Here is a 25,935-nt window from a genome sequence, read left to right on the forward strand (position 1 = left end):
TCGTCTCTACCACATCTAGATGCCTAAATGCATTGAGTTGCTGCCATGTGATTGGCTGATTAGCAATTTATGTTACCGAGCCGTTGAACAGGTGTACCTAATAAAGTGGCCGGTGAATGTATACTTTATAGGAGACCATAGTGTATACATAGAAGTACAGAGGAGGGAGGGGTGCCGTTCTCCGCACTGTGCAGGTTACAGATCAGCAGGTGCACAGACAGATCACCTTGCATGGAATGTTCCTGCCCTTCTTGTGTCGTTGCAGGCATCAGCCAATCAGTGCAGACGCCCAGCTGAAGAGGAAGAGATAGAATTTCTACCTGTTGTGAACAATAAACAAGTGCGGAGAATCCTAGAGACCTGGGAAGGAGGAAAGCGGCATTTAAAGAGAGAGAGGACCCCCCCCACACATGGCCTGAGTGCAATGTCTTCTGCTGATCCCCCAGGGCTGGACAGGACTCTTCTGTCTCCAGTTGAGAAGGTGAGTCTCCACTTCTCTGGGATCCTTTCCATACAGGACATGTCAGATCTTTCTGGACAGGAGGTAAAAGCCATAATTGTAGAATCACATGTCCTAGCATGGGGAAGGGGGGGCATTTTGTAAGGAGTTGCCTACAGGATTTTCTGGGGACTACAGAAAGGCTTTAGAAGGTCCTATTTGCCCCCTCAGGCTCAAGCTTGGACCTCTCCATATTGGCTTTCCTTGACGTAATTGGCAATGTCCTCCTACGACAGTCTCTGAAATTTGAGACAAATCCAACCCTTGGTGATCCCTTTATGTCTGTGAGCGGAATCAAGAATTCTATATCATCTCACTACTGGGGGTCACATAATACAAAAAACTTGATCATTCGATCCACCCCCAAACATTGTATTGAACCAGTCACAGCCATTGTAAGGGGGTCCCAATCTGCCTTCTGTATATTATGGCAGCAGTAGAGTGCAGTGCCATGTTAGCCATAGATGAAGCCATTGAGTTTAGAGTGGTACCATTATTCAGTTCAACATTAGTTAGAAGCTCGCTGGGCATGCCCCTCTATAGTGTTCGTGTTCACCAGTTCGCTAATTGGCTAACTAAAAAAGTAGTGCAAGCTGTGGAGGCATGATGGCCTCTTCTTCAGGTGGTATTGATTCCGAGGTGGCCCGTAACAGATCCAAGAACTAAGGTGGGAGGTCCCGCTGGTTTGACCCCCTAGAGCTATAAGAAACCAGAGAATAGTACACCCCACCAGACTCCATCTAGAACTAAAAGAAAAACACTTAGATGGCCTGACCAAAGCTAAGCTAAGTGGGCAATTTTCAGTCATACTAGCAGTGATGAACCGAAAGTGGACATTCAGCTGACTGCGTCCCTCTAAAATCAATGTATTAAATGAGGCTCTTTTAAGCAAATGGCTATTTTATGTATTATTATTTATTTCAGGTACTTATATAGCGCCATCAATTTACGCAGCACTTTACATATATATTGTACATTCACATCAGTCCCTAACCCTCAAGGGGTGTACAATCTAAGGTCCCTAACTCACATTCATATACTAGGGACAATTTAGGCAGGGGCCAATTAACCCATCAGCATTTTTACTTTAGTCGATCAGAAATCACCACTGTGGATTCGCCATTTAGCAATGTTAGTAGATCATTTTTTTGATTAATAAGAATCATTTCACTTCTGGAACATGCGATTGATCCTGGTGCACTGTGGGCCTAAGGCAGGGGTGGGCAAACTTTTTGACTTGAGGGCCGCAATGGGTTCATATATTGGACCCGGGGGCCGGACCAAGAGTAGATGAATGATGTGTATGTGTCATCCATAGTAAGTATAGTAATATTCCCCCATAGTAAGAATAGTAATTAATCCCCCATATAGTAATTCATCCCCCATAGTAATTCATCCCCCATAGTAATTCATCCCCCCTATAGTAATTCATCCCCCATAGTAATTCATCCCCCCTATAGTAATTCATCCCTCATATAGTAATTCATCCCCCATATAGTAATTCATCCCCCCTAGTAATTCATCCCCCATATAGTAATTAATCCCCCATATAGTAATTAATCCCCCATAGTAATTCATCCCCCATATAGTAATTCATCCCCCATATAGTAATTCATCCCCCATAGTAATTCATCCCCCATATAGTAATTCATCCCCCATAGTAATTCATTCCCCATAGTAATTCATCCCCCATAGTAATTCATCCCCCATATAGTAATTCATCCCCATAGTAATTCATCCCCCTTACAGTAATTCATCCCCCCTATAGTAATTCATCCCCCCTATAGTAATTCATCCCCCATATAGTTATTCATCCCCCCTAAAGTAATTCATCCCCCATATAGTAATTCATCCCCCATAGTAATTCATCCCCCATATAGTAATTCATCCCACATAGTAATTCATCCCCCATAGTAATTAATCCCCCATATAGTAATTAATCCCCCATATAGTAATTCATCCCCCATATAGTAATTCATCCCCCATAGTAATTCATCCCCCATATAGTAATTCATCCCCCATATAGTAATTCATCCCCCCTATAGTAATTCATCCCCCATATAGTTATTCATCCCCCCTATAGTAATTCATCCCCCATATAGTAATTCATCCCCCCTATAGTAATTCATTCCCCATATTAATTCATCCCCCATATTAAGTCCCCAAGTCCCCCCTGTGTCAATTCACTTACCTTTGCTCCGCGCGTTCCTCTCGCCGTGTTCCCGCGCCGCTCCGGTGTAGCATGAAAATCTGTCTCCTATGAGGATCTGTCCCCCTCGACGTATCTGCGCATGTGCCAGTTTCAGGCATTAGCAGCCGATCGGCGATCTCCGGCACATGCGCAGATACGTCGAGGGGGACAGATCCTCATAGGAGACAGATTTTCATGCTACACCGGTCTTCAGGGCGGACTGTGAGAGGAGCCTAGCTCCGCGGGCCGGATTAAAAGGTCCGCCGGGCCGTATACGGCCCGCGGGCCATAGTTTGCCCATTGCTGGCCTAAGGTGTACATAGACGTGACATCATGCTCTTCTAATCCAGCCTTCGAGAGGTGACCTACCATATACAGGGTAGACTACAACCAGTAGTGTATTTAGGTTTTGTGCTGCCCTAGGCAACACAAAAATCGGTGCCCCCCCTGCAGAGAGAGCCTGACATTGACCAACAACACCCCTGCCCCCCACCAGAGAGAGCCTTCCACTACCACTGCCCCCTAACACCAGCCACCATCCCCTATAGTGAGAGAGAGACATTCACCTTCACAGCTTCGGACATCCCCAGGAACGAGAGTTGGGTTGTGCATACACCGTCATGAAACTCGCAGCCTCTCTTGGAACCCACCAGGTCCCCATGCTGCGTGTGTCCCTTCTTCTGTCCCTTCTTCCAAGTGGCATTGCTGCCCCCCCTGAAAAATACTGCCCTAGGCAAATGCCTTGTTTGCCTTGTGGTAAATGATTACAACCCCAAATGAGTATTTTCGGGGAACAGAACAATTGGGCAGGTTAGAATACCTCACCCTCCTTGAAATTGGGGCTGCCTTGGCCTCCTCTTTCTGCAAACTTGGGAATTTGTAGCACAGTGCCCGTGTGTAAGGGAAAACTGGCCAAAAAGAAACTGAGATCATGCCTTGACATTTAGGGTTCATGTACATGGGGCATTTGGAAAACTCTTCTAACCACTGGAAAACGTAGGTTAAAAACGTCAGTTTAGCCGCGTTTATGTGTGTTTGCGTTTGGAAGCATTTGTAAAAGATAACCTCAGGAGATCTTCCCAAATGCCCAGAATGCACTGAAAAATAGTAAATAAACCTATTTCAGACATTTTTTGAGAAATAGAGAGAGCAGAAGCAGAGAGAGCAGTATGTGTGGAGATGACCGGTCTTTTCTGGTTGTACTCACTATGCATCCCATCATGAGCATAATGCGGCTCGTCTACTATTTATTCCTTCACGCGAAACCTGGAACTGACTGCGCTGGTGTACCGGGTCCATATGAATACATGGAAAACGCTGAGCGTGCATTTCTGATGAAGAAAAAAGGCTCCGGACAGCATCTGGACATGGGCCAGTCCAAAAATGTTTCTAAACATGCATAAATGCATTTACACACGTCTACAAGCGTTTGGCGTTTGAAACGCAGGTAAACTCTACTCCTGAACGCAATTTTTGTGCTTTCAAGAAAATTCCTGTAAACTTAACTGCCTGTAAACGACTGTAAAGGACGATGTGTACATGGCAGGGGCGGACTGACCATTTGGAAACTTGGGCACTACCCGAGGGCCCGGGGTCAGTAGGGGGCCCCATGAGATGCCCATGGTACCTTTTTCATAGGCTTTTTTGAGTTTGGGCAAGGACACAGGGGCCCCGTGATCCCCTATTGGCCGGGGGCCCCATGAGTTGTCAGTCCGCCCCTGGTACATGGACACAAAGGAAAACATTACGGAGAGTTCAGGGGCTGCTGAAAAAAACGCACAACTGCTCCTAAATGTCAGTTTATCAGCTGCAGTGTACATGAGCCCTTAACTGTTGTCTGGTGTCTTGGAAGAACAGCTTTTCCTATCCGACAGGCTTAAGCCCCGCATACACATTGAGAACATCAGACGAATGGTCGTCCATTTTTTTTTTGCATTCTAGTCTCATATTGAAAGTGAAGAGGTTATTAACCCCTTCCAGTCCGGACAATTTCCCCCCCTTCCAGTCCGGACACTTTCACCCCCTTCCAGTCCGGACACTTTTCCCCCTTCCAGTCCGGACACTTTCCCCCCCTTCCAGTCCGGACACTTTCCCCCCCTTCCAGTCCGGACACTTTTCCCCCTTCCAGTCTGGACAATTTCCCCCCCTTCCAGTCCGGACACTTTTCCCCCCTTCCAGTCCGGACACTTTTCCCCCCTTCCAGTCCGGACACTTTTCCCCCCTTCCAGTCCGGACACTTTTCCCCCCTTCCAGTCCGGACACTTTCCACCCCCTTCCAGTCCGGACATTTTCCCCCCCTTCCAGTCCGGACACTTTCCCCCCTTCCAGTCCGGACACTTTCCCCCCTTCCAGTCCGGACACTTTCCCCCCTTCCAGTCCGGACACTTTCCCCCCTTCCAGTCCGGACACTTTCCCCCCTTCCAGTCCGGACACTTTCCCCCCTTCCAGTCCGGACACTTTCCCCCCTTCCAGTCCGGACACTATCACCCCCTTCCAGTCTGGACACTTTTACCCCCTTCCAGTCCGGACACTTTCACCCCCTTCCAGTCCGGACACTTTCCCCCCCCCTTCCAGTCCGGACACTTTCCCCCCCTTGCTGTCCGGACACTTTCCCCCCCTTCCAGTCCGGACACTTTCCCCCCCTTCCAGTCCGGACACTTTCACCCCCTTCCTGCCCAGGCCAATTTTCAGCTTTCAGCGCTGTCACACTTTGAATGACAATTGCGCGGTCATGCAACACTGTACCCATAAGAATATTTTAGCATTTTTTTTGAGACAGATAAAGCTTTATTTTGGTGGTATTTATTCACCGCTGGGATTTTTTTTTTTGCTATATAAATGAAAAAGTCCAAAAATTTTGAAAAAAAGTGTTTTTCTTATAAAATTTTGCAAATAAATAATATTTCATCATAAATCTTGGTCAACATTTATTCAGTTATCTTTTTAGTAAAAAAAAAAAAAAAATAACCCAAATTAGTTTATAACCAAAAATTATACTTTAAATTTTTTTTTTACATTTTAATTTTATTTTTTAATATTATTTGTGGTTTTTTTTACATACTGTCACCCTAGCAGTACAGTGTCACCATGGTGACACTGTACTACTTGTGGGGGTGATGAAGATTTTTTTTTTTTTTTTTTTTTTATACTGATTGCTTTTACACCCATAAAGGCAATAATTTCTCCTCTCTGGCTGCATTCCTGCAGCCATTGAGAAATACTGTGGGAGCTGTGATTAGTCACAGCTTGTCACATGGTGCAAGGCTGTTGTGAATAGCCCTGTACCATGTGACCTCAGTGATCATTCACAGATTTCACACATAGTAAGCAATGATGTCAGAAGTGACATCTTGCTACTACTCTGCATGTGATCACTGATTGGCCAATCAGTGATCACATGATCGGGACCTCGCACAGAGGTTCCGTCCGACGATCGGTGTTCCACTGTGTCCGGAGGACACAGCGGGCACCGGATCGCGGTGCTGCATGCTCCCAAGGAGCGTGCACAAGCAGGGGGCAGGGAGGCTGTTTATAAATGACCACCCGACCCTGCACTGCCACCGTCTGGCCGTTTATATACAATGACTGGAGGGGAAGTGGTTAAAGTTAGAAAAATGATCGTAGGACAGAATAAAAATTCAGAAGTGACGTCATGCATTGTCATGTATTTATATTGTATATTTGTACAAACTGTTATCGAACGACAAAAATTTTCGTGCTTGTCCCTTCGAGTAATTTCGGACCATTACTGTGTACTAATGATCTGCTTATCGTTCGATCACTTTGAAAGCGACATTTTTCAAATGATTTTCTGATCGTTCGTACGGGGCTTTAGGCTAGCAAAAACAGACAGTGGCCATCCTTGTGGTGATCCGTCATCATTTGTGATGCTATCATCATTTAAGATAGTGAACGGTATTGTTCTGCATTTTGCGATCGACTCAAAGTAGAATAATCAATAATACAAGCTATTGGCGCTATATAAATCCTGTATAATAATAATTATGGTGGCTATACACACAACAATCTGATCGAACAGTTCGTCACGGAATCAGTCAATAGAATCGAATCTATGAATGTCTGAAAAGACATCTACGATTTCATTGACCGATTTTGGGCAAAACTAATTGATTTCATCAAAATAATTCCAGCTGGTCTGGATGGAAAACCCGATTGTAGGAAAGTTGACAGATCAGTACGATCGTTATGGGGTCTGATTATAAAACATTTGCATAGCCTTTTTTTCAGCTAATCTATACAGTTTTCCTGGTGACTGTGGTCCCAGCTGCCTGGAGATCATTGACAAGATCCTCACGTGTAGTTCTGGGATGATTCCTCACTGTTCTCATGATCATTGACACTCCACGAGGTGAGATCTTGCATGGTGCACCAGACCTAGGGAGACTGACACTTGTTTTGTGTTTCTTCCATTTGTGAATGATTGCACCAACTGTTGTCACCTTCTCACCAAGCTGCTTGGCCATAGTTTGGTAGCCCAGTCCAGCCTTGTGTAGGTCTACCATCTTGTCCCTGACATCCTTGGACAGCTCTTTGGTCTTTGCCATGGTGGAGAGTTTGGAATCTGATGGTTTGATTGCTCCTGTGGACAGGTGTCTTTTATACAGGGAACAAAATGAGATTAGCAGCACTCCCTTTAAGAGACTGCTTCTAATCTCAGCTTGTTACCAGGGGCGGACTGACAACTCATGGGGCCCCCGGGCAATAGGGGATCATGGGGCCCCTGTGTCCTTGCCCACACTCAAAGCACACCCAAATAAGCCAATAAAAAGGTACCAGGGGCATTTCATGGGACCCCCTACTGTCCCTGGGCCCTCGGGCAGTGCCCGAGTGCTCAAATGGTCAGTCCGCCCCTGCTTGTTACCTGTATGAAAGACACCTGGTAGCCAGAAATCCTGCTGAATGATAGGGGATCAAATCCTTCTTTCCCTCATGAACATGCAGATCCGTCATCATTTGTTAGACGAATTTCTGCTGAATTTGTTGTTGTATTCTGTCTCTCAGTGTTACACCGAACATTCCATTGTTAGACCGATCATTTCTTTGTGAGGGGCGAACATTCAACATCAGGGGGGAGCAAATATGCATTACCTTCACTGTACGTACTGTACATTCATTCTGGTGAATTGGACAAAAGAAGTTTATTCACAGTGGTTGTAAGCCCGGGTTTACATGTGCGGTATATCGCATGTGATTCGCACAGGAACCGCACCGCATTCCCTGCCAATCACATTTGTGTGCTGTGCGATCGGAGTCATACATTTTGTATGGGTCTAATCACACCGCACCCCCACCAAAAAGGTGCAGGAAACTTTTTTTGGTCTGCACTAGAATCAGATCGCACGGGTCTTCACACCTCTGCAATCTGATTCTGCACATCGCACTGCAGTTTGTGGACCGATTTTGGGGTGTTAACATACACACCCGCAGTGGTTCACATGAATGGGGTGCGATTCTGATGCGGTGCGGAGTTTGCACAGAAAACGCTGCAAATTCTGCATCGCATCAGTGTGAACCCGGGGCTAAAGGCTGAAAGTTTTTTTTTTACATTTGTGCATTTTATGCATGAAGGTAAAGAAGCTTCCCCCTCAACCCCCCCCCCCCCACCCAATACTTACCTCAGCCTGATCCTGATCCAGCAATGTGCATGAGAGCTGAGGCTTTCCCAGGTCTCTCCCTCCTCACTGACTGAGACAGCCAATGAGGAGAGAGTGGGGGGCGGGGATGAGCCGTGTTCATAGATACACAGAGGCGGCTTGGGAGCGACCACACATGAGTGCCGCTTGCTCTGGAGGGACCAGAAGCGCCAGCGGGCGACCTGAGGAGAGGAGGATCGGGGATGCTCTGTGCACAACCATTACACAGAGCAGGTAAGTATGATGTGTTTATTATTTTAAAGAAAAAAAAAAACAACCTTTATAACCACTTTAAGCTATTTCCTCGTCTGATTGAATGTTCTTGAGGACAGTAGCAAAATGCTGCATGATGGCCATTGGATGAAGCTGCAGAGCACAGGAAACTAGGGATGCACCAATACCAATACGAGGATTCATGAAAATACTCCAGATACTTTGCCTTAGTGGACACAAATTGCACCGCAAAGATTAGCATGCGATATGAACAGGAATGCGTTTCCTGAACAAATCATATGCGGTGTCCCCACTGCTCTTGTGTGAACCCAGGCTTGTCATAGCCCGAGTCACACGGGGAGGGAAACCTCCCTGCACTGACCCCATGTTGAGTATCAGTGGTAGGAGAGGAGAGAAAGCAGCAGGGATTTGAAATCCTGATTTGCATCCATTAACGCAAATCACACCGCAAAGTATCGGTACTCAGTATTGGCGAGTAGTTGACCAAAAGTAACAGTACTCACTGATAAAAAAAAACAAAAAAAAAATTATATCAGTGCATCCCTACAGGAAACACATTTTTATAACAAGAAATACAATGTAACAATTCTAGAGGAGAGAACACTAGTGGGAATTAGCAAAAAAATGCAACCATTAATCTCTAGACCAGGGATTCTCAACCAGGGTTCAATGGAACCATAGGGTTCCTCCAGAGGTTGCTAAGTGTTCCTTGAGCGATGAGCAGGTTCTGCCTCTCAGATAAGTTCCCACTGACACCATTGGTCTTTTTAGCTATCTGTAAGGGTGGACTCTTCCCACTGATCACCAATGTAAGGGACATTCTTCCCACTGACCACCAATGTAAGGAGCATTCTTCCCACTGACCACCAATGTAAGGAGCATTCTTCCCACTGATCACCAATGTAAGGGGCATTCTTCCCACTGATCACCAATGTAAGGAGCATTCTTCCCACTGATCACCAATGTAAGGAGCATTCTTCCCACTGACCACCAATGTAAGGAGCATTCTTCCCACTGATCACCAATGTAAGGAGCATTCTTCCCACTGATCACCAATGTAAGGGACATTCTTCCCACTGATCACCAATGTAAGGGACATTCTTCCCACTGACCACCAATGTAAGGAGCATTCTTCCCACTGACCACCAATGTAAGGAGCATTCTTCCCACTGACCCCCAATGTAAGGGACATTCTTCCCACTGATCACCAATGTAAGGGACATTCTTCCCACTGACCACCAATATAAGGGACATTCTTCCCACTGACCACCAATGTAAGGAGCATTCTTCCCACTGATCACCAATGTAAGGGACATTCTTCCCACTGACCCCCAATGTAAGGAGCATTCTTCCCACTGACCTCCAATATAAGGGACATTCTTCCCACTGACCACCAATGTAAGGAGCATTCTTCCCACTGACCCCCAATGTAAGGAGCATTCTTCCCACTGACCACCAATGTAAGGGACATTCTTCCCACTGACCACCAATGTAAGGGACATTCTTCCCACTGATCACCAATGTAAGGGACATTCTTCCCACTGATCACCAATGTAAGGGACATTCTTCCCACTGACCACCAATGTAAGGGGCATTCTTCCCACTGACCACCAATGTAAGGGACATTCTTCCCACTGATCACCAATGTAAGGGACATTCTTCCCACTGACCACCAATGTAAGGGGCATTCTTCCCACTGACCACCAATGTAAGGGGCATTCTTCCCACTGATCACCAATGTAAGGGGCATTCTTCCCACTGACCACCAATGTAAGGGACATTCTTCCCACTGATCACCAATGTAAGGGACATTCTTCCCACTGACCCCCAATGTAAGGGACATTCTTCCCCCTGACCATCACACTAATGTATCATGACTTGTAGATACAGTCATTTGTAGTCGGGGTTCTCTGAGGCCAGAAAGTTATTTCAAGGGTTTCTCTGTGCTGAAAAGGTTGAGAAAGTCTGCTGTAGAATGACATTGTATTACATTGTGTTACATTGTATCTCTTGTTACAGTAATGTGTTTCCCACCCTCCTCACCTCTATTAGTGGCCATAATATGGTATTATACTATGACCTTAATAAAGCATTCATTCAGAAAAGGAAACACCCTAATAACATTTGACAGAATGAATGAAATGCAGATTCGATGGATGAATGGCTATGCATTTTTTTTAATCAACCCTCCCCCCCCCCCAGTGTTTATTTCTAGCATTAGACGATATGGTCATATATAAAATTGTTCCATGTATGCCGGCCACAATTTATAAATGTAAATCATCTATTCAAATTGATTATTAATTGATCTGATTTATGATTGGTTCTCAACACACACATGGGTATTTGTTCAATCTATAGTTGGATCTGATCTGATTTATGATTGGTTCTCAACATACACTTGGATTTTTTTTTTTTTTTTTGCCTCTCAGACTGAATCACAGAAACAGTTTCACGCACTCATCCACTGCTCTGCGTTCCTTGCAACATACACATGGATATTTCTTCAATATATGGTTGGATCTGATTTATGATCGGTTCTCAACATACACATGGATATTCGTTCAGTCTATGGTTGGATCTGATCTGATTTATGATTGGTTCTCAACACACACATGGGTATTTGTTCAATCTATGGTTGGATCTGATCTGATTTATGATTGGTTCTCAACACTAAACATGGATATTTGTTCAGTCTATGGTTGGATCTGATTTATGATTGGTTCTCAACACTAAACATGGGTATTTGTTCAATCTATGGTTGGATCTGATCTTATTTATGATCGGTTCTCAACATACACATGGATATTCGTTCAGTCTATGGTTGGATCTGATCTGATTTATGATCGGTTCTCAACATACACATGGGTATTTGTTCAATCTATGGTTGGATCTGATCTGATTTATGATTGGTTCTCAACACACACATGGATATTTGTTCAATCTATGGTTGGATCTGATCTGATTTATGATTGGTTCTCAACACTAAACATGGATATTTGTTCAGTCTATGGTTGGATCTGATTTATGATTGGTTCTCAACATACACATGGATATTTGTTCAATCCATGGTTGGATCTGATCTTATTTATGATTGGTTCTCAACACACATGGATATTTGTTCAATCTATCAAAGTGATTGGATGAATTCTGCAGTACAAAGGTTACTTACTATATTGATGGAATGGAGGTTCCTTGGTGTACAATTTTTATTTTGATCAGATTAGTCACATTGAATCATCATATTGATACGTGTAGGTCCATCTCTAGGCTGACTCCACAATGTTACCCCAACGCATGTTAATGTACAGCATATTCTGTTGCTTTGCAGTGTCCTTCATACAGAATGGCCTCTTCCTTGGAACAAGCACAGATCTATACAAAAAAAAAAACCCAAAAAAACAAAAGACACAAAAATCCCCAACAAAAAAACCCAAAAAACCCAAAAAATCCCAACAAAATAAACAAAAAGACACAAAAAATCCCAACAAAAAAAACAAAAAGACACAAAAAACCCCAACAAAAAAACAAAAAGACACAAAAAACCCCAACAAAAAAACCAAAGGGCACAAAAAACCCCAACAAAAAAACGACACGAAAAACCCCAACAAAAGAAAACAAAAAGACACAAAAAACCCCAACAAAAAAAACCAAAGGGCACAAAAAACCCCAACAAAAAAACCCCAAAAAGACACAAAAAACCCCCAAAAACAAAAAACAAACACATCCCCCCTAAAACAAACCCCACAACAAAAGGGCAGATTGGATGGACCACTCCGTCTTTTTCTGCTGTGACTTTTCTATGTTTCTGTGTTTCAGTGCACATATGCAGCACATGCTACAGTGCAAATGCATGCGTGGCGTGGTTAACGATAGTGCAGTTGTGGTTTCTGTGGCACTGGGGTGTGTTAACACAAAAGGAAAGCACGAGTGGTAACTCACACTTGTGTGTGAAGGAGCCTTTCAGTGGAACTAAATCCACTGCTGGCCCCCGAAGCTCTGGACATAAGGTGGAAGCAGGGGCAGACTGACATGGGGCCCCCGGGCAATAGGGGATCATGGGGCCCCTGTGTCCTTGCCCAAACTCAAAAAACCCTATGAAAAAGGTACCAGGGGCATCTCATGGGGCCCCCTACTGACCCCAGGCCCTCGGGCAGTGCCTGAGTTTCCAAATGGTCAGTCCGCCCCTGGGTGGAAGTATGACCTGGCCACTGTGGCAGACCCCCCTCCCGGGTGTGCCCGCCAGTCATTGGAGGTCCTCACTCTCCACGGTGTGCCCATCAGTGGCTTCTTCCATCTTCTCCTGGTCCAACAACATCTCTCTTTGGCCATTGGATGACCACTGATGATGTAACTCTTGCTCATGTGTGTTGGGGGCATCGTCTTGGTACTCCACTCTCGATATCATACTGATGTCAGGAGTGGGTCCGTATGTTGCATTGCAATGATAATTGACAGGTAAAAGGAGTTTTCACAGAGATACAAAGTTTCCTCCATCAAAAAACCTTTCTTGCTGTAAAAATTGTGATCTGCAACTTTTGTCCCCCATAGGGTCCCTTTGACACTGACGGTCCAATCCTCTATGGACCAGCGCTGACACCTGCCGGCATCCGATCCTGTACACCAAAAACAGATGGATGGGGATCCATTCCCTAATTGTCCGGCGGATCGAAACGGATGACAGTCAGGTGGAAATGGACAGCCAGTACATTTCCATCGGATCGCCCTATAGGAAAAAGCAGGCCGTGTCCGCTCTGCAGCATAGACCTGTCATCCGCTTGCTCAGCGGGGATTAGAGGAGAGATCCACCGCTGAGCAAACGGATCCGCTGCCAGCTCCACCCCGTCTGAAAGGGGCCCTAAAGTGTTTCTAAGCCCAATAACTAAAATGTATTACAGAGCTGCTTGTCCCCTTCCTGAATCTTTTTCTTTTCTGTATTTGTCACACTTATGATTCTGATCATCAGACAACGTTTAACATTGCATAAGATAACCCGAGTACATATAAAATGCTGGCGTCATTTATTGAGGCAAAAACGTTGTCCAAACCTGCCCTGTCCTATGTGAAACAGTAATTGCCCCCAAACTCCCCGCTGCATAACCCACATGGAAGAAAAATATATTTTAAATATATTTTTCAAATATTCTTCCCAAATATATTGACATATATTTGAAATACTACAATTGTGGCCTTATTCAATACAGTATATTTAGAAAAAAAAAATAATTATAATAATAATAATGATATAGATGCGTGTTTTATACATTACAATATATATTACAAAATATAAGAAAAATATTTTTTAAAAATACATTTTCAAATATACTGTGTGTCTTTAAAAATACATTTTAAATTACTTTCTTACATGTTAAAAAAAAAATCTGAAGAATATATTTAAAAAAAATATTTGTAAAAATATTTTTCATATATTTAATTCATATATTTATTTCATATATATAAAAAACACATTTCAACATACAGTGTGTGTGTGTATATATATATATATATATATATACATATACACATATATATATATATATACACACACTGTATCTTACATATTACAAAATATATGAAAAATATTTTTACAAATATTTTTTTAAAAAAAATATATTTCCAAAATATATTACAAAATATATGAAAAATAATTTTACAAATATTTTTTTTCAAAATTTATTTTTCAGATTTTTTTTAACATATAAGAAAGTAATTTAAAATGTGTTTTGTAAAGACATACAGTATATTTGAAAAATGTATTTTTAAAAATATTTCTTATATTTTGTAATATATAAAAAATGCATTTCAGCATACAGTATATACACACACACACATATATATATATAAAAAAAATAAATAAAATATTTTTAAATATATTGAATACGGCCACAATTGTAGTATTTCAAGTATATGTCAACATATTTGGGAAGAATAGTTAAAACATATATTTAAAATATATTTTTCTTCCATGTGGGAGCCCAGGTGCGCTTGAGCGCATCAGGAACTGATGGCCTGACATTCTCCTTCAGGATTTTCTGGTAGAGTGCAGAATTTATGGTTCCATCAATTACATCAAAGTAGCCCCAGACCATCGCACTACCACCACCATGTTTCACTGTTGGTATGATGTTCTTCTTATGAAATGCTGTGTTAGTTTTACACCAGATGTAACGGGACGCACGCCTTTCAAAAAATTAAAGTTTTGCCTCATCAGTCCACAGAATATTTCCCAAAGGTCCTGGGGATAATCCCAGATTTTTCTTTGCAAATGTAAGATGAGTCTTTGTGTTCTTTGTGGTCAGCAGTGTCTTTGGCCTTGGAACTCTCCCATGGAGGCCATTTTTGCCTGGTCTTTTTTTTATTGTTGAATCATGAACACTGACCTTAACTGAGGCAAGTGAGGCCTGCAGTTCTTTAGATGTTGTTCTGGATTCTTCTATGACCTCTTGGATGAGTTGTCGTTGTGCTCTGGGAGTAGTTTTGGTAGGCTGGACACCTAGGAAGGTCCACCACTTTTCCAAGTTTTCTCCATTTGTGGAGAATGGCTCTGACTGTGGTTCTCTGGAGTCCCAAAGCCTTAGAAATGGCTTTGTAACCCTTTCCAGACTGATACATGTCAATGACTTTCTTTCTCATCTGTTCTTGAATTTCTTTAGATCGCGGAATGATGTGTTGCTTTTTGTGATCTTTTAGTGTGCTGCACTTTGTCAGAGAGCTTCTATTTAAAGCGATTCTAAAGGCTTATTTTTTTTAAAATTACAAACATGTCTATACTTACCTGATCAATGAAATGCTTTTGCACAGAGCATCCCAAATCTTTTTCTTCTTGGGTCCCCCCGTCGGCGCTCCTGGCCCCTCCCTCCTCCCTGATATGGTGGCACCCACTGCTCCATGTGTCCATTCACACACAGATCTGCAGCTTGGCCCTGTCCCCTCTCTCTTCTCATTGGCTCACTGGCTGTGATTGACAGCAGTGGGAGCCAATGGATCCCACTTCTGTCTCAGCCAATGAGAAGAGGGAGTCCCGGGATAGCCGAGACTCCAGTGCACACCGCTAGATCGAAGGGGGCTTAGGCGAGTATTAGGGGGATGGCAGGGATGCCGCATAGAGGTTTTTTTTACCTTCATGCATAGAATACATGAAGGTAAAAAACCTTGAGCCTTTAGAACCACTTTAAATGATTTCTTGATTCAACAGGTCTGGCAGTAATCAGGCCTTGGTGTAGCAAGTGAAATTTAACTCAGCTTTCTGAAAAATGTGGTTAATCACAGTTCATTCATGTTTTAGCAAGGGGGGCAATTACTTTTTCACACAGGGCCGGGCAGGTTTTGACAGCTTTTTTCCCTGAACAAATGAAATCATTATTTAAAAACTGCATTTTGTATTTACCTGGGTTTTCTTTGTGTCATATTAAAATGTGTTTGATGTTCTGAATCATTTACTGTAACTGTGACAAATATGCAAAAAAATATAAGTTCAGCGGACATAGTGAATGCAGGGTCCAAGGAGAGCAGATATAGTGAATGCAGGGTTCAGGGAGAGCGGATATAGCAAATGCATTCTCTATATCTGCTCTCCCCGGACCCCGCATTCACTATATCCGCTCTCTCCTGGTCCCTGCATTCACTATATCCGGTCTCCCTGGACCCTGCATTCACTATATCCGCTCTCCCCGGACCCCGCATTCACTATATCCGCTCTCCCCGGACCCTGCATTCACTATATCCGGTCACCCCGGACCCTGCATTCACTATATCCGCTCTCCCTGGACCCTGCATTCACTATATCCGCTCTCCCCGGACCCTGCGTTCACTATATCTGGTCTCCCAGGACCCTGCATTCACTATATCCGCTCTCCCCGGACCCTGCATTCACTATATCCGCTCTCCCCGGACCCTGCATTCACTATATCCGCTCTCCCCGGACCCTGCATTCACTATATCTGGTCTCCCAGGACCCCGCATTCACTATATCCGCTCTCCCTGGACCCTGCATTCACTATATCCGGTCTCCCAGGACCCTGCATTTACTATATCCGCTCTCCCCGGACCCCGCATTCACTATATCAGTTCTCCCCGGACCCTGCATTCACTATATCCGCTCTCCTCGGACCCCGCATTCACTATATCCGCTCTCCCTAGACCCTGCATTCACTATATCCGCTCTCCCCGGACCCCGCATGCACTATATCCGCTCTCCCCGGACCCTGTATTCACTATATCCGGTCTCCCCGGACCCTGCATTCACTATATCCGCTCTCCCCGGACCCTGCATTCACTATATCCGCTCTCCCCGGACCCCGCATTCACTATATCCGCTCTCCCCGGACCCCGCCTGCACTATATCCGCTCTCCCCGGACCCTGCATTCACTATATCCGCTCTCCCCGGACCCTGCATTCACTATATCCGCTCTCCCCGGACCCTGCATTCACTATATCCGGTCTCCCCGGACCCCGCATTCACTATATCCGCTCTCCCCGGACCCCGCATTCACTATATCCGGTCTCCCCGGACCCTGCATTCACTATATCCGCTCTCCCCGGACCCCGCATTCACTATATCCGCTCTCCCCGGACCCCGCATGCACTATATCCGCTCTCCCCGGACCCTGCATTCACTATATCCGCTCTCCCCGGACCCTGCATTCACTATATCCGCTCTCCCCGGACCCCGCATTCACTATATCCGCTCTCTCCGGACCCTGCATTCACTATATCTGCTCTCCCTGGACCCTGCATTCACTATATCTGGTCTCCCCGGACCCTGCATTCAGTATATCCGCTCTCCCCGGACCCTGCATTCACTATATCCACTCTCCCCGGACCACGCATTCACTATATCCACTCTCCCCGGACCCCGCATTCACTATATCCGGTCTCCCTGGACCCTGCATTCACTATATCCGCTCTCCCTGGACCCTGCATTCACTATATCTGGTCTCCCCGGACCCTGCATTCACTATATCCGCTCTCCCCGGACCCCGCATTCACTATATCCACTCTCCCCGGACCCTGCATTCACTATATCCACTCTCCCCGGACCCTGCATTCACTATATCCACTCTCCCCAGACCCCGCATTCACTATATCTGCTCTCCCCGTACCCTGCATTCACTATATCCGCTCTCCCCGGACCCCGCATTCACTATATCCACTCTCCCCGGACCCTGCATTCACTATATCCGCTCTCCCACAGTACACAGAACATGGAAATGCAATTATTTTAGTAAATATAAACTGCTAAATATCTTTTCCCGTCACCTATATATAGCAGTCTTGTGACTTCTATCAGTGCCCAGGTGAGCACTGGTTAAAGCTAGTAGGAGTTTTATTTCTGCTCTTGGAGGATGCAGAACCCCTGAGCCTCTGTCTGGACAGTGCTGATTGGCCCTTTGCTAATCACATGCACTCTCCCAAGAAAAAAAAAAACCTCTCTAGCAATACACACCAAACTGTGCATGTGACTACGGATTCAGTCTGTATCAGGTGGTCATTTCAACAAGAGGAGGGGCAGAGAAGACAGGATCAAACAGCCTTTTTACACAATGCAGAGGATTAACCCCTTAGGTCCCACAGTGAGTATAACAGGCATGCTTCACTGCATCTACAGACTGATTGTACTGTTGTGGGTTCAGGAACACTTTAACCCTAACATGTGACTTTGGTCGCACAAATATTCCTGCACTATCTGATGCGAATAGGATGCTACCTAAAGGCCAGAGAGTGTAAAGTTGTATCGAAGTCGCACTCCATGAACAAAACTGTCATACTTTTTTCTATTCGCAAAAAAAAAAAAAAAACAAACGTAAAAATATGAGTTCAAATTCACAAAAAGCGCCAGAAAAACACATCAACCGCAACCTGCATAGATGTGAACGTAGCCTGGGGGGGGGGGGGGGTCAGCCGCCATTCTGATTCCTGTCTCCTGGGGCTGGAAGGAATCCTCTTGTCTCTCTTCTATGTACAAGCCGTCTCTGCAAACTTGAACTTACTGGCAGTGAAAGTTCGACTCGTCAGACTTCGGCCTTCGGAATGGAAAGTGACGTCAGGAGAAGTTCCTTTGGGGCTGTTGCAGATAACAAGGGACACAATCAGGGCTGTTTGTTGATACAGAAAGGCGTAGCTGGCTTTATTACCAAGTGCAACGTCCGCTGGGCTCGCTGTTTGGACTTCAGATCTTATCACCGGCCCTGTAGGGGGAAGTTGCACCCTGCCAGCTTCACATTCTTCCCATCCATCACAAATGGGGGCCGACTATAAATATATCATCAAATAACTACAACGTCTAGAAAACTGTAACATAGGATTACACCCGCAATGTGTTTACAGCTTAACACATTCAGCTCAACTACAGAAATGTTCCCCAGTAAACTGTTTGTTAAAGATCTTATCCCTGCGCTTGGCGTTTACAGCTTTCAATGCTTCTGGCATCTGCACTCTCAGTGCTGCTTCCCTGAACCTCTGGTCCTCACAGTGATCAGTGTAGTGCTCCCTTACATTAGTGGCCAGTGTAGTGTCCCCCTTACATTAGTGGCCAGTGTAGTGTCCCCCTTACATTACTGGCCAGTGTAGTGTCCCCCTTACATTACTGGCCAGTGTAATGCCCCCCTTACATTAGTGGCCAGTGTAATGCCCCCCTTACATTAGTGGCCAGTGTAGTGTCCCCCTTACATTAGTGGCCAGTATAGTGCCCCCCTTACATTAGTGGCCAGTATAGTGTCCTCCTTACATTAGTGGCCAGTATAGTGCCCCCCTTACATTAGTGGCCAGTATATTGTCCTCCTTACATTAGTGGCCAGTATAGTGCTCCCTTACATTAATGGCCAGTGTAGTGCCCCCCTTACATTAGTGGCCAGTGTAGTGCCCCCCTTACATTAGTGGTCAGTGTAATGCCCCCCTTACATTAGTGGCCAGTGTAGTGTCCCCCTTACATTAGTGGCCAGTATAGTGCCCCCCTTACATTAGTGGCCAGTATATTGTCCTCCTTACATTAATGGCCAGTATAGTGTCCCCCTTACATTAGTGGCCAGTATAGTGTCCCCCTTACATTAGTGGCCAGTGCAGTGTCCCCTTTACATTGCTGACCAGTGTAGTGCCCCCTTACTTTGGTTGTCAGTGTAGTGTCCCCTTTACATTAGTAGCCAGTGTAGTGTCCCCCTTACATTAGTGGCCAGTGTAGTGTCCCCCTTACATTAGTGGCCAGTGTAGTGTCCCCCTTACATTGCTGGCCAGTGTAACGTCCCCCTTACATTAGTGGCCAGTATAGTGTCCCCCTTACATTAGTGGCCAGTGTAGTGTCCCCCTTACATTAGTGGCCAGTAAAGTGTCCTCCTTACATTAATTGCCAGTATAGTGCTCCCTTACATTAGTGGCCAGTGTAGTGTCCCCCTTACATTACTGGCCAGTGTAGTGTCCCCCTTACATTAGTGGCCAGTGCAGTGTCCCCCTTACATTAGTGGCCAGTGTAGTGTCCCCCTTACATTAGTGGCCAGTGTAGTGTCCCCCTTACATTAGTGGCCAGTATAGTGTCCTCCTTACATTAATTGCCAGTATAGTGCTCCCTTACATTAGTGGCCAGTGTAGTGTCCCCCTTACATTAGTGGCCAGTATAGTGCCCCCCCTTACATTAGTGGCCAGTATAGTGTCCTCCTTACATTAATGGCCAGTATAGTGCTCCCTTACATTAGTGGCCAGTGTAGTGCCCCCCTTACATTAGTGGCCAGTGTAGTGCCCCCCTTACATTAGTGGTCAGTGTAATGCCCCCCTTACATTAGTGGCCAGTGTAGTGTCCCCCTTACATTAGTGGCCAGTATAGTGCCCCCCTTACATTAGTGGCCAGTGTAGTGTCCCCCTTACATTAGTGGCCAGTGTAGTGTCCCCCTTACATTAGTGGCCAGTGTAGTGTCCCCCTTACATTAGTGGCCAGTATAGTGTCCTCCTTACATTAATTGCCAGTATAGTGCTCCCTTACATTAGTGGCCAGTGTAGTGTCCCCCTTATATTAGTGGCCAGTATAGTGCCCCCCTTACATTAGTGGCCAGTATAGTGTCCTCCTTACATTAATGGCCAGTATAGTGCTCCCTTACATTAGTGGCCAGTGTAGTGCCCCCCTTACATTAGTGGCCAGTGTAGTGCCCCCCTTACATTAGTGGTCAGTGTAATGCCCCCCTTACATTAGTGGCCAGTGTAGTGTCCCCCTTACATTAGTGGCCAGTATAGTGTCCTCCTTACATTAATGGCCAGTATAGTGCTCCCTTACATTAGTGGCCAGTGTAGTGCCCCCCTTACATTAGTGGCCAGTGTAGTGCCCCCCCCTACATTAGTGGCCAGTGTAGTGTCCCCCTTACATTAGTGCCCAGTATAGTGTCCCCCTTACATTAGTGGCCAGTGCAGTGTCCCCTTTACATTGCTGGCCAGTGTAGTGCCCCCTTACTTTGGTTGTCAGTGTAGTGTCCCCTTTACATTAGTAGCCAGTGTAGTGTCCCCCTTACATTAGTGGCCAGTGTAGTGTCCCCCTTAAATTAGTGGCCAGTGTAGTGTCCCCCTTACATTGCTGGCCAGTGTAACGTCCCCCTTACATTAGTGGCCAGTGTAGTGTCCCCCTTACATTAGTGACCAGTATAGTGTCCCCCTTACATTAGTGACCATTATAGTGTCCCCCTTACATTAGTGGCCAGTGTAGTGTCCCCCTTACATTAGTGGCCAGTATAGTGCTCCCTTACATTAGTGGCCAGTATAATGCTCCCTTACATTAGTGGCCAGTGCAGTGTCCCTTTACATTGCTGGCCAGAGTAGTGCCCCCTCAGTTTGGTTGTCAGTGTAGTGTCCCCCTTACATTAGTGGCCAGTGTAGTGTCCCCCTTACATTAGTGGCCAGTGTAGTGTCCCCCTTACATTAGTGGCCAGTGTAGTGTCTCCCTTACATTAGTGGCCAGTGTATTATCCCCCTTACATTAGTTGCCAGTGTAGTGTCCCCCTTACATTAGTGGCCAGTGTAGTGTCCCCCTTACATTAGTGGCCAGTGTAGTGCCCCCCTTACATTAGTGGTCAGTGTAATATCCCTCTTACATTAGTGGCCAGTATAGTGTCCCCTTACTTTGGTGGTCAGTGTAGTGTCCCCCTTACATTTGTGGCCAGTATAGTCTCCCCCTTACATTAGTGGCCAGTGCAGTGTCCCCTTTACATTGCTGGCCAGTGTAGTGCCCCCTTACTTTGGTCGTCAGTGTAGTGTCCCCCTTACATTAGTGGTCAGTGTAATATCCCTCTTACATTAGTGGCCAGTATAGTGTCCCCCTTACATTAGTGGTTAGTGTAGTGTCCCCCTTACATTAGTGGTTAGTGTAGTATCCCTCTTACATTAGTGGTCAGTATAGTGTCCCCTCTACATTGCTGGCCAGTGTAGTGCCCCCTTACTTTGGTGGTCAGTGTAGTGTCCCCCTTACATTTGTGGCCAGTATAGTGTCCCCCTTACATTAGTGGCCAGCGTAGTTTCCCCTTATTTTGGTGGCCAGTGTATTGCCCCCTTACATTGGTGATCAATTTGGTGCCCACTTACATTGGTGGTCAGTGTAAACTCCCCTTACATTGGTGGTCAGTGTGGTGCCCACTTACATTGGTGATCAATGTGGTGCCCACTTACATTGGTGGTCAGTGTGGTGCCCACTTAAATTGAAAGTCAGTGTAGTATCCCCTTACGTTAGTGTTAAGTGCAGTGCCCCCTTACATTGGTGATCAGTGTGGTGCCCCCTTACATAGGTGGTCAATGTGGTGCTCCCTTACATTGGTGGTCAGCGTACTGCCGCCTTACATTGGTGGTCAGCGTACTGCCACCTTACATTGGTGGTCAGTGTAATGCCCCTTACATTGGTGCTGAGTGTAGTGCTCCTTACATTAGTGGTCAGCATAGTGCCCCCTTACATTGGTGGTCAGTGCAGTGCCCCCTTACATTGGTGATCAGTGCAGTGCCCCCTTACATTGGTGGTGAATGTAGTGCCCCCTTACATTGGTGGTCAGTGTAATGCCCCTTACATTGGTTGTCAGTGCAGTGCCCCCTTACATAGGTGGTGAATGTAGTGCCCCCTTACATTGGTGGTGAATGTAGTGCCCCCTTACATTGGTGATCAATTTGGTGCCCACTTACATTGGTGGTCAGTGTAAACTCCCCTTACATTGGTGGTCAGTGTGGTGCCCACTTACATTGGTGATCAATGTGGTGCCCACTTACATTGGTGGTCAGTGTGGTGCCCACTTAAATTGAAAGTCAGTGTAGTATCCCCTTACGTTAGTGTTAAGTGCAGTGCCCCCTTACATTGGTGATCAGTGTGGTGCCCCCTTACATAGGTGGTCAATGTGGTGCTCCCTTACATTGGTGGTCAGCGTACTGCCGCCTTACATTGGTGGTCAGCGTACTGCCACCTTACATTGGTGGTCAGTGTAATGCCCCTTACATTGGTGCTGAGTGTAGTGCTCCTTACATTAGTGGTCAGCATAGTGCCCCCTTACATTGGTGGTCAGTGCAGTGCCCCCTTACATTGGTTATCAGTGCAGTGCCCCCTTACATTGGTGGTGAATGTAGTGCCCCCTTACATTGGTGGTCAGTGTAATGCCCCTTACATTGGTTGTCAGTGCAGTGCCCCCTTACATAGGTGGTGAATGTAGTGCCCCCTTACATTGGTGGTAAATGTAGTGCCCCCTTACATTGGTGGTGAATGTAGTGCCCCCTTACATTGGTGATCAATGTGGTGCCCACTTACATTGGTGGTCAGTGTAAACTCCCCTTACATTGGTGGTCAGTGTGGTGCCCATTTTCATTGGTGGTCAGTGTGGTACCCACTTAAATTGAAAGTCAGTGTAGTATCCCCTTACGTTAGTGGTCAGTGCAGTGCCCCCTTACATAGGTGGTCAATGTGGTGCTCCCTTACATTGGTGGTCAGCGTACTGCCACCTTACATTGGTGGTCAGTGTAATGCCCCTTACATTGGTGCTGAGTGTAGTGCTCCTTACATTAGTGGTCAGCATAATGCCCCCTTACATGGGTGGTCAGTGCAGTGCCCCCTTACATTGGTGGTGAATGTAGTGCCCCCTTACATTAGTGGTCAGTGTAATGCCCCTTACATTGGTGGTCAGTGCAGTGCCCCCTTACATTGGTGGTCAGTGCAGTGCCCCCTTACATTGGTGGTGAATGTAGTGCCCCCTTACATTGGTGGTCAGTGCAGTGCCCTTTTACATTTGGCAGTTTCATCATCATGAATGTTTCACATTTTAATGTGGAAATAATATTTCATAGGTTTTATGCATATACTTGTGTTGTGGCACATTGAATGTCCCTGTTCTCCAGCCCCCACTTTGGAGGTGGAATCCTATACAGCTATACTTCTATATTATTGGGATGGTGTCATAAATGACACCTATAGAATGTATACTCACTGTGGAACCTAAGGAACTCTGCATTGTGTAAAAAGCCTGTTTGATCCTGTCTTCTCTGATCCTCCCCTTCTTCCAGTGTCCCCCACTTATCTCCTGATAAGACATACAGTGTGGAGTCACCTGCTCAGTTTGGTGTGTATTGCTAGAGGGTTTTTTTTTCTTGGGATAGTTCATATGATCCCTTATTTCCTGTGAAGTGATGTGTTCCAGCTTGCAGCTGGTATCCTTATCTGTAGCTGGCACTCAAGGCTATATTCTGCACAATTTAGAAAGCCTTTTGACAGTACAGAAAGTGAAAGAGGAAATATATGTATTGTGACGTAATTGTTAATATGTATACTCCTGTGAGATGTTTTTCAAGCCACTTAGCTTTACAGACACGAGTCGGGCTAAGTCCCAACTGGTAAATTAAAGGTTTGTTTTCCTCAAGTTCATGTCCGGAGTTTACCTGTTATCCCCAAAGTTGCCGCTACAAGGGGTCCCTTTATATATTATTCGCTGTACAAATGTGACAAACATTCACAGAGCCGCAATGAAAAATTGCCATGTGATATGCAATTTGATTATTTCCTATGATAGGAAGCGCCATCTGGTGGCCATAATGTGGTATTTTTCTGATTGAGGTATTTTATGAAAAATTCCACATTTTGGTCTCTAGATGGCACTTATGACTTTAGGGAATACCCAAAGGTGCTCAGCTCCAGTGTGAATGGGGCCCTTACCCTGGTGAGCTCTTTATGAATGCTGGTTGTGTGATTTCACTGCTTGGAGTGATTTATACACAGCGCTGGCAGAAGATGAATGCTCACAGAAGCAGGGGCGGACTGACAACTCATGGGGCCCCCGGGCAATAGGGGATCATGGGGCCCCTGTGTCCTTGCCCAAACTCAAAAAAGCCTATGAAGAAGGTACCAGGGGCATCTCATGGGGCCCCCTACTGACCCCCAGCCCTCAGGCAGTGCCCGAGTTTCCAAATGGTCAGTCCACCCCTGCCAGAAGATACACATTATACAACAAGAGTCTTTTGTTTGGCTTTTTCTGATACATTGTACATTATTTGTGTTGTATTGCTCATTGCTGATCCTTTGTTGCATCTTATATTTTACTTCCTGCTTTGAAATTCTATACACTTGGCAAGCTTGATTTTTTTTTTCCTTTTTGGTCTTTGGACCTGCCGATGATGATGATTATTCTGACGTGCGCTTTTCAATGAAGGACACCCCTGCGCGTGTATTTTGCAGAACAGGTCCCGCTTGATTTGCCCAGTTTTTTGACAGTTTTGCTTTACAGTTATAATTTTTTTAATCACTTTCAGCAGCTGATTTAATCACTTGCTGAGTATGCAGCTTCAGTCTCTTTTAAGACTTTCCTATGTTCCAGTATAGACAGGTCCGCTGCTGCCTGTTTCATGGTGGTTTCTTTTGCTTGCAGCGTCACCCTTGTATGCAGAGACTAGAGATGTGTCTTCCTACGCTGTGTGCATCAATAGAAACACACAGCCCGTAGCCTAGGATGGCAAGGCAATCCCTTTCTCCTCCCGTCTTCAAGCTAATAGACTGGCTGCAGACTGCACTGTCCTCTATTAAAGTGGTATTAAGCCCAAAAGCAAACATTTGTTATAATGCAGCTTACCAGTTCCTAGATGTGGCGGCTGCATTGGTTTTCTTTTTATGGTACTTGTATAGAGCTGTGAATTTACACAGCACTGTACATTCACATCATGCCTTAACCCCCGAGGAGCATACAATCTAAGGTCCCTAACTTGCATTCATACATACACATACTAGGGACAATTTAGACAGGAGCCAATTAACCTACCAGCATGTCTTTGGAGCGTGGGAGGAAACCAAAGTACCTGGAGGAAACTCACGCAGGCACAGGGAGAACATGCAAATTCCAGGCAGGTGGTGCCGTGGTTGGGATTTGAACCAATG

The 25,935-nt window shown here is 45.4% G+C and overlaps 1 protein-coding gene across 1 annotated transcript in view; it reads left to right on the top strand.

Moving 5' to 3' along the window:
- Nucleotides 1-304: 304 nt before the first annotated feature.
- TMEM125 (transmembrane protein 125) overlaps nucleotides 305-25,935 on the top strand; it is a 53,703-nt gene continuing 28,072 nt past the window's right edge. The window contains exon 1 of the mRNA XM_089660278.1: nucleotides 305-481. The gene's annotated coding sequence lies outside the window, so the exon portion shown is untranslated. The remainder of the gene's footprint in view (nucleotides 482-25,935) is intronic.

The sequence above is a fragment of the Staurois parvus genome, unplaced genomic scaffold (assembly GCF_062004578.1).
Source record: "Staurois parvus isolate SC_StPar_1 unplaced genomic scaffold, SC_StPar_1.0 ptg001221l, whole genome shotgun sequence".
NCBI classification, from domain to species: Eukaryota; Metazoa; Chordata; class Amphibia; order Anura; family Ranidae; genus Staurois; species Staurois parvus.